We start from the raw sequence: 8,797 nt of genomic DNA on the forward strand, positions 1-8,797 counted from the left end.
TACGAACGTGGTTATCAAACTGAGCTTTATAAATAGTAATTGTTGATTGGCTAAAATACGGTATCATAGACAAAATTGACTCAGGTGCAACCAATCACATCATACGCGTGACATTTTACTTGATCAGATTCTTTACAATTTTATGTCGTAAGATGTGAACAGACTTTTTTAATACTGGTTTTATAAAGTGTAGAGGCAAGGACGACCATTATGAGGGACGGGATGAGAAATCAACACAATAGCGCTAGCGTAGCAAGAGGGTATGATATGAATTTTACAGTTGTAAACGAAATGTGATGAGATCAAAATAAACAATCAAAATAAATTTATTTTGCTAATAACATCATACAAATTATCAAAATATATACTTAATATGTTTTCATATTATTTGTATCTATATAATTAGTCTATCATGATATTTATATCTCTATTAATTTATTTTTTTTATTGATGGACAGGTCAAGTTAATTTATAAGTTCATAATATACAGTAAACATTAATATTTATATATATTTGAAAGGTCATATAACCAAGTTCCGTTAATACAAAATGGTGGACATTGAATTTACTTTTAATTAACTTGAATCTCGTATAGTGTAATTATGTTTTTTGACAAATATACAAATTTCTAGTAATATGTACTACATTGAAGTTAAGAAAAGCAGATTTAATCTTCTGAACAGGGTTTTATAATTATGTTCAATAATGTTTATTGCTTATGTTATAATTCTTTTGAAAACTGCTTCATAACAAAGCTGAAGCCTGGTTTTCTTCTTACACTCAATTTTCTACAGTGATAACTTTTGACGCTATCTTTAAAAATTGACACACTTGCTATCGTGGCGCCTCTATAATTTGCCGCTCATCTACGTACTTTAATACTCAGAGATAGTTCTTCTTACCTCCAGTTCCATATTATGTGTGTTAGTAAGCAATGTGATTTTTTTAATCTTTTTTCCAAAGAAACAAAGAGCATTTGAAATATTTTTCCATGATAATTAAATCAATAGATTTGATTAAAAATCCATTTTTTTTTTAAGATTTGGGTAACAAATATTTGAATTCGATTCCCTTAGGTACATAATATTATGTAGGATCTATATTATTAAGTACATACAACAATTTAAATTATTTATTTTATTTCATTCAAGAAATAAACATTTGAACGGAAGAATTTTTCTTTCGTTAATGAATACAAATCAGGTAAGATAAAAAAAAACAATTTAAATAATAGGTACTTACCTAAGTACTTATAACCAGCAACTCACAAGTTTGCTGGAAGCCACTTTTTTATATTTACATCGTTATATGTTATATACCATAATATAATATTATGTTTCAATATTTATTACAATTATCTTTATTATTATATTGTAGTGTATTTCTTATGTAAATTGAAGAAAACTATTATTGACCGCACGTCCGCTCTATCTCTCTCACACATTTTGTATAGAAAAATAATAAATATTTTTTTAAACTATTATGAACAATAAAAGGCCTGTATGGTAGTTTTATTTTACGACTGTAGTACTCAGGTCTCGGGTTCGATCACCAACTGAGCTCGCCCTTTGTTACATCATGGGACGGATCACGGAAGCTCACGGCGAAGAGTGGGTGCACTTCTTGCGCCTTTGCCTCGCCCCGGGGATAAAAGGGGTGAGTGAGTGTGTGGCTAACAATAAAATGTACTTATATCTTCTAATTTCATTCTGTATTCATAGAAAACTATCCAATCGGTATTATATAAACATGTAGATGATAACATCCACTTCAGTCAATTTGTAGTCGGGTATTCGACATCTGCAGTTAGCTCAGCAATCTTCAAGGTCTATATTAAGGCGATACCTCAAGGTCCATTTTCATACATTTTGTTTCGGCTTTAATCTGGGTAACTAAACAAGTATTGGCAAGTAAAGAATTTAAATTCACGTATGAAAATGGACCTTGAGGTATCGCCTTAAAATAAATTGATTTTCATACGCCAATCTAGGTCTTTATTGTCTCGCACTTTCGATCGCATTGTATATTTATGTTTCATCTTACGTATTACTTTGCTTTTAAATTCAAATATTCAATGAACGTTCCTACGTAGGCATTTTTAAATGTGCTGTTTTTATATTTCACTTGTTCCCATTACATTAATTTATCATGTCTGTAGAGAGGACGACTAACACATTCTTTTTATTATTAATGATAAATGATTCGCTAATTTCAACCCATATTTCTGACTATCAAAAGTAAGAGATAAAAATTTACATTATTTAGGCAATAATGTTCCCAACTCCAAATGATTCATTGGTTTTCCCTGTTTTTATATACTTTACTCCCTTTCGATTGCGCTAAATGGAGAGAGTCGCATTCAGTTCTGACAGACTCAGAGGACGTTATCACTCTGGGTATTCGTTGTAAAAATGATTTCTTGAAACTCGCACCACCGGAACTCGACCACCAACCATAGTGCGGCAAATCCTTGTCATTAGAAAGCAACAAATTCAATCAATATAATTTAAATATAGTTCCAATTCACCATTAAAAACGGGTGCCGGATTATTTGAATCTTCGGATTACTGGATATTATAGAAGATTCATAATTAATAAAATACCCAAAGTATATAAAGGGAATATGTTTGTATTAATTTACTATCCGGTTTTTTATAACAGTAATATATTTTATTTTAATTACGAGTGCTGATAGAGTGCACGCGGGGAGCGGGTGTAGGGAGCGGTAAGGGACACGCGACGCGCCATGTGTATAACCTTTTGGCTGTATTTGTAAAAGAATCTGTATTTTGACAGATTTTAGCATAAAGCAATAACTATAAGAGTGTAATTTTCTAAATATAAACAAATTTTCGCCGTTTTCAGCTTAGGTTGGAAGTAATTAATCTCATAGAAATATGTTATTTGTAATAAAAAACAGTTTTACAAACATAACTTTTGATGATTTTAATAATTTACCATGACAATTTTCCCTGAAAACATTTATAAGATTATTGCATTATTCGTTAGCACTTATTGTACACCAACCCTTACATCAAAAATCAAACACGTGTATACAAGCATATTATATATTTTTTATAATAATTAAGAATAAATTCTTACATCACGAGTTATAAAATAAATACATTTATTGCCTTAAATTAAGTCCAAAAGTACTCTGTACAGTTATTGTTAGCGATGTACAAACGAGAACGACAAGTAAAAAATATTTAAAAAAACATAATAAAAATAAAAGGGCCTTATCATGAAGTCAGTAAGTTCCACAATTCTCCATGTGACATATCTACGAACAACTTAACAAATTGTGTCAGAATCACAACCAATAGTTTGCATCTTAATTTCATCTCTTATTCAATATTACACAAACTATTTTATATCATTGCTCTTCGCTTATACTAAAACAAGAACCAATCTTTTTTTACCTTACATTATAATTACAATTAAATTAACACTATCTAATTGCTAGCGGGTGTTTCTTACTGGATTGTTGTGCTGTATCTCACATTCTCCACGCCCATTTTGTAATCTCGAGATCTTAAGCCGCGTACAGACTGTACGACACTTCAATACACTATATAAATAACCACTATGCACAGGCATCGAAGACGAGAATAAGGCGTACCTCTACACGGTAATTAGGCAGTTATTTTGAAACGACTTATCTCCTAACAAAATACAGTCTCGGGTTCTCTTGTGTGCACAATAATGTACGCTCGTACAGTAGGCATTTGCGTGTGCTTACTTCGATATACTTATGATACTGTTAGTTGGTGAAGTGTCGTGCAGTGTGCGCGCGGCCTTAACATGTACGTACTAACAGGCCGGCGTAGGCGCAGGCCGCGAGTACACTCAGAGCTTTCACTCTCTCACCACTTCCCGAACTTACACACCGACTCTCGTCGACGTATCGACAATGTGCATTATTTCTCAGTATGGTTATCCCCACGCGGGATCATTGCTTTATAAACAAGGCATTACTTATCAACCAAGGCCACTGTGACTTCCACAATGTGCGACTACTAGCCTAGCATATTAATATGCCCTATGTACTATAACGTAAAAAAACTGTGTTGCATTCGAATATTGGCATTGTTCATACAGGATTACAGAATAATAAATAAAGACGGTTAAAAATATCACGAAATTAAATTCATGTGGCAAATAATATGGCATCAGACATTTTAAGTACTTTTAATTATTAAAAGTAAAGACTACTAGGACTTGCCCCTGCGCAAGTCTTAACATTTTTCAATAGAGTATAAAAAATTGCTGCACTCTCCCTATTTGTAATATTAAAGAGTCTAGTAAAACTGGAAGACAGAAAAATCATTGCTATTCAGATCAAAGAAATGTTGGGCTTCGAGTCGCCCTTGCAGAGTAAGTGTGGAAAGTAAACCAGGTTTTCCGTCGAATAGGAACTTATATTTTCAATAGAGTGAACACATTTGACAACCGTATTAGACTAGCACACATTGCTTAGTAACAGTACATTGTTATTTCATTCCAAATACAATAATTCAAAAGATACATACTGTTACACGGCCAGTTTACATAACATTATTAAAAGGCTTTGTATTTGGCTATGCAAACCTCAACACGCCCCCTCAAATACAAAGTCTTCAATTAAAATTAAATGAAACAAATAAATAAATCCTGCAAGTATAAAAATCTTAACAAGATTTAAGACCTATACCGTCTATACATTTATAATGTTTAATGCTAGGCAGCGGTTTTGTTAATACATCTGCTATCATATCGGTAGTGGCTACATGTCCCAAACTTATACTTTTATTATCTTTTAGAACCCTCCTAACAAAATGATATTTAATATCGATGTGTTTGCTCCTAGCATGAAACACAGGATCTTGGGCAAGGAAAATCGCAGATCTACTATCGGCATTAAGGGATATGGACGCATACCTTTCAAGCCCCAATTCGTTGAGTAAACTTTGTAGGTACAATCCTTCCTTAACAGCTTCCGCAAGACTGACATACTCCGCCTCGCAGCTGGATGTTGCAACAGTTCGTTGTTTACGCGACATCCACGTGATGCCAGCACCAGCTAAAGTAAAAACATATCCCGAAAATGACCGTCTGTCTATGGAACAACTCCCCAATCTGCATCGCAGTATCCTTTCACGAACTCACCAGTTTTCTTATACACCAGTCCGTAGTTTATTGTTCCTTTCAAATAGCGTAAAATCCGTTTTGCCGCTTTCCAGTCTTCTTGCTTAGGATTGTTACAGAATTGTGCCAGTTTTACCACAGAATTTGTGATATCAGGCCTCGTTGCAACACTTAGGTACATCAATGAGCCTATCAATTCTCGATATGGCCAATTCTTAGCCTTTTCATCATCACATCGTTCTATTTTTCTACCATTACTAATTTCCATAGGTGTTTTAATATTATTCGCATCTTGCATGTTATATTTTGTTAATAATTGTTTACAATATTCTTCTTGCGACAATGTAATGACGTTGTCAGTTCGTCGGATGTCAATTCCTAAAAGATATTTTGCTTGACCATAATCTTTTAATTCAAACTCCTTCCTTAGTTCATTTTTAAAACGAGTTATGCGCTCTTCTTTTTCCGACGCTATAAGAATATCATCTGTAAACACAAGTACAAATAAATGTTCGTTACCTTGTTTTCTAAAATATAAACAGGGTTCATTTAGACTTTGTGTTAAACCCATTTCCTTTAACTTCTTATCGAGTCTTATATTCCATTGCCGACCAGCTTGTTTTAATCCGTATAAGGATTTTTTTAGCAAGCATACGTCGCCACCAGTGTTCAAACTTTCAAGCATTTCTTTAGCTCGTTTAATTACAAAAGGTTTCTCGCCCTCATTGTATATCAGTTTCATTAACGATTCCTTCAACAATTTTGGAACTTGCATATAAATTTCTTCGTCTAGATATCCATTTAAGTAAGCCGTATTAATGTCTACCTGATGAATCTCAAGATTCATCTCAACAGATAAAGCCATCAATAGTCTAATGGTATCCAACCTTGCTACGGGCGCAAACGTTTTATCGTAATCAACTCCGAATCGTTGACTGAATGCTTGAGCAACTAGTCTTGCCTTTTTCACAGTTGATTTATCCACATTTGTCTTGGTTGTTAAAACGTATCGACAGCCAACAATATTTCTATTTGACGGTCTACTAACGACATCCCAGGTGTCTTTTTGTATCAGACTCCTTACTTCAGATAGGATCGCCTCTTTCCAAGCTGACCGTTCGTCTCCTTGAAGAGCCTCTTTTAGCGATATTTCCACAGAACCTGCAAAATCCATGCAGTCTCCAAAAGTTTCTTCAGCTTCATTTTCTATTGACTGTTCTGGTTCTTCTACATGTATTGGCTCCGTTTCCACAATACTTTCCGGCCGTTCTATTTGTACCGATTGATAAACTTTTCTGGGACGGCCTACTGGGCCAGTACGTAGCACTTTGGGTCTCCCGGGACCTCTGTTCAGTACTACACCTCTTGTTTGAGTATCACATCCAAGCGTTTTCGAGCTTATACCTATTTCTTCTGGATCTCCTTCCTCAATTGACTCTAGTCTTTCGGTGACCATTTCCGGTTCCATAGATATTCTTGTTTCGGGCATTGCAAAATTTTCCGTACTCTCTTTTGCCTCAGACTTTCGATCAAATAGGATATCAATGAATTTCTTGTCATTATAGTCCATATTTTTAATATCATTAGTGATATTTGATCCATCTTGTAGCATTTCATTTTCAATTTCTTCAGTCTCATAGAATTTTATATCTCGAGAAATCATGAACTTTCTCTGTTCCGGTATCCACACCCTAAATCCTTTTGATGTCCTAGGATACCCTACAAACATTCCTAATATTCCGCGAGAAGCGAACTTATCCTTACTTGGATTCTTATCAAGTACATATACTTTTGCACCAAACTTACGTAGATAATGAATTTTGACTGGTTTGTTGAACCACTTTTCATAAGGGATTTCACCACCTAAACTCCTAGTGGGGCAACGGTTCCTTATGTAACATGCTGTATCTACGGCTTCAGCCCAAAAGCTCATAGGTAACTTGCAATCGAGAAGCATGCATCTAGCCATCTCGACCAGCGTTCGGTTCAACCTTTCAGCAACTCCATTTTGCTGTGGTGTCCGAGCTACAGTTAATCTCCTCATGATCCCTTCTGATTGCAGAAACTCTTCAAATTCGGCGTTACAGTATTCACCGCCGTTATCGGATTGAAAATATTTAATCTTCGATCCTGTTAAATTTTCAACATAACTCTTGTACAGTTTGAATGCATCTAGAGCTTTATTTTTAGATTTCAGAATATATATCTCGCACCAGCGGGTACTATCGTCGATAAAGGTTATAAAATATTTACCACCCGTCTTTGATTCACATCTCATTGGACCTACAATGTCAGAGTAAACGATTCGCAATTTTTCATTGCATGGACCATTAGATTCACCAAATGGTAATGCAGACATTTTACCTTTAGCACAAATCCCGCAGTCAGGTATCATGCTAATGTCATTTACATTCACATTTTCACCTAATTTTCCTAATAGTTTGACAACATCCTTTCCATTCAGATGTCCCAAACGTTTATGCCAAGATTGTAGATTTACATTGCGCTCAATTATGGCATTAGCAGCTTCAAATTCTTCAAGACAGTATAAGTTACCCTGACGGTATGCCGTCAACTTAACTTGACCATTTTTATCAATTACCCACGCTAAGTCGCGAGTGAATTTGACATCGTAACCATTATCAGTAATTTTGGCTACAGAAACCAAATTGGTTCTTAAATCCGGAACATAGAGTGTGTCCTTAAACTCGATTGTGCCTACGGAATTGTCACTTAATGCCGATAGTCTAACTACGCCCTTACCTCGGACTTCTGCGCTCATGTTAGTAGCTAGCTTCAATTTACCTCTGCTTTCTAGTAAGTTACCACCAAATTTGTGTACATCATTGCATAAATGGGACGTGCAACCAGAGTCCAATACCCATCGCTGCTTTTGAGAATCAACAACATTACATTCATCTAAATCTGAAACATTTAAAGATGTTAGTTCCTCATCTACATTATAACTAAAATGTTGTGGTTTTGATTGACATTCCGAAGCTTTATGCCCTGGACGATTACAACGATAACAGCACAATACTCTCCTTTCATTTTCCTTTTGTTTTTATATTTTATAGACGTATTTGTTATGTTACTCCTTTCATTCGATTTGCCACTTGTGGTCGGCTTAACAGACTTTACACTTCTTTTATTCCTTTGAGTATACATAACGCTGTCCTGTATCTGATGATTAGTACTTCTACATTCATATTCCTCTAGAATCTTGACTTTGAGTATCTCGGACTTTGGCAGCTCATCTCTAGTCTCAATCGCACAGCGAAAACTATCGAAACTTGCTGGTAAACTATATAATAAAATAATAGCCAACAAATCGTCATGGATTTTGACATCCATACCATCTAGTTTATCTACTGCATCAAAAAATTTGCCCATTTCTTCTCGGATATCTCCCGACTCACTCATCTTATGAGTTAAGAGTCTTTTTAGTAGTGTCGCCTTTTTGGCAGGACCACGCGACGCATAAACCGACTCCAGTCGTAACCATACTTCTCTGGAAGTATTGCAACCTCGAATATGTCGCAATTCTGATGCGCTTATTGCAAGAATGATGTCTGCCTTCGCTCTTGCGTCTTCGACCTCCCATTTTAATAAGTCAGCCTCACCAGTGGGCTTTGTTAGCTTACCGCTTACGAATTTCCATCCGTCACTC

Source organism: Manduca sexta, chromosome 3, assembly GCF_014839805.1.
Source record: "Manduca sexta isolate Smith_Timp_Sample1 chromosome 3, JHU_Msex_v1.0, whole genome shotgun sequence".
Taxonomy (NCBI): Eukaryota; Metazoa; Arthropoda; class Insecta; order Lepidoptera; family Sphingidae; genus Manduca; species Manduca sexta.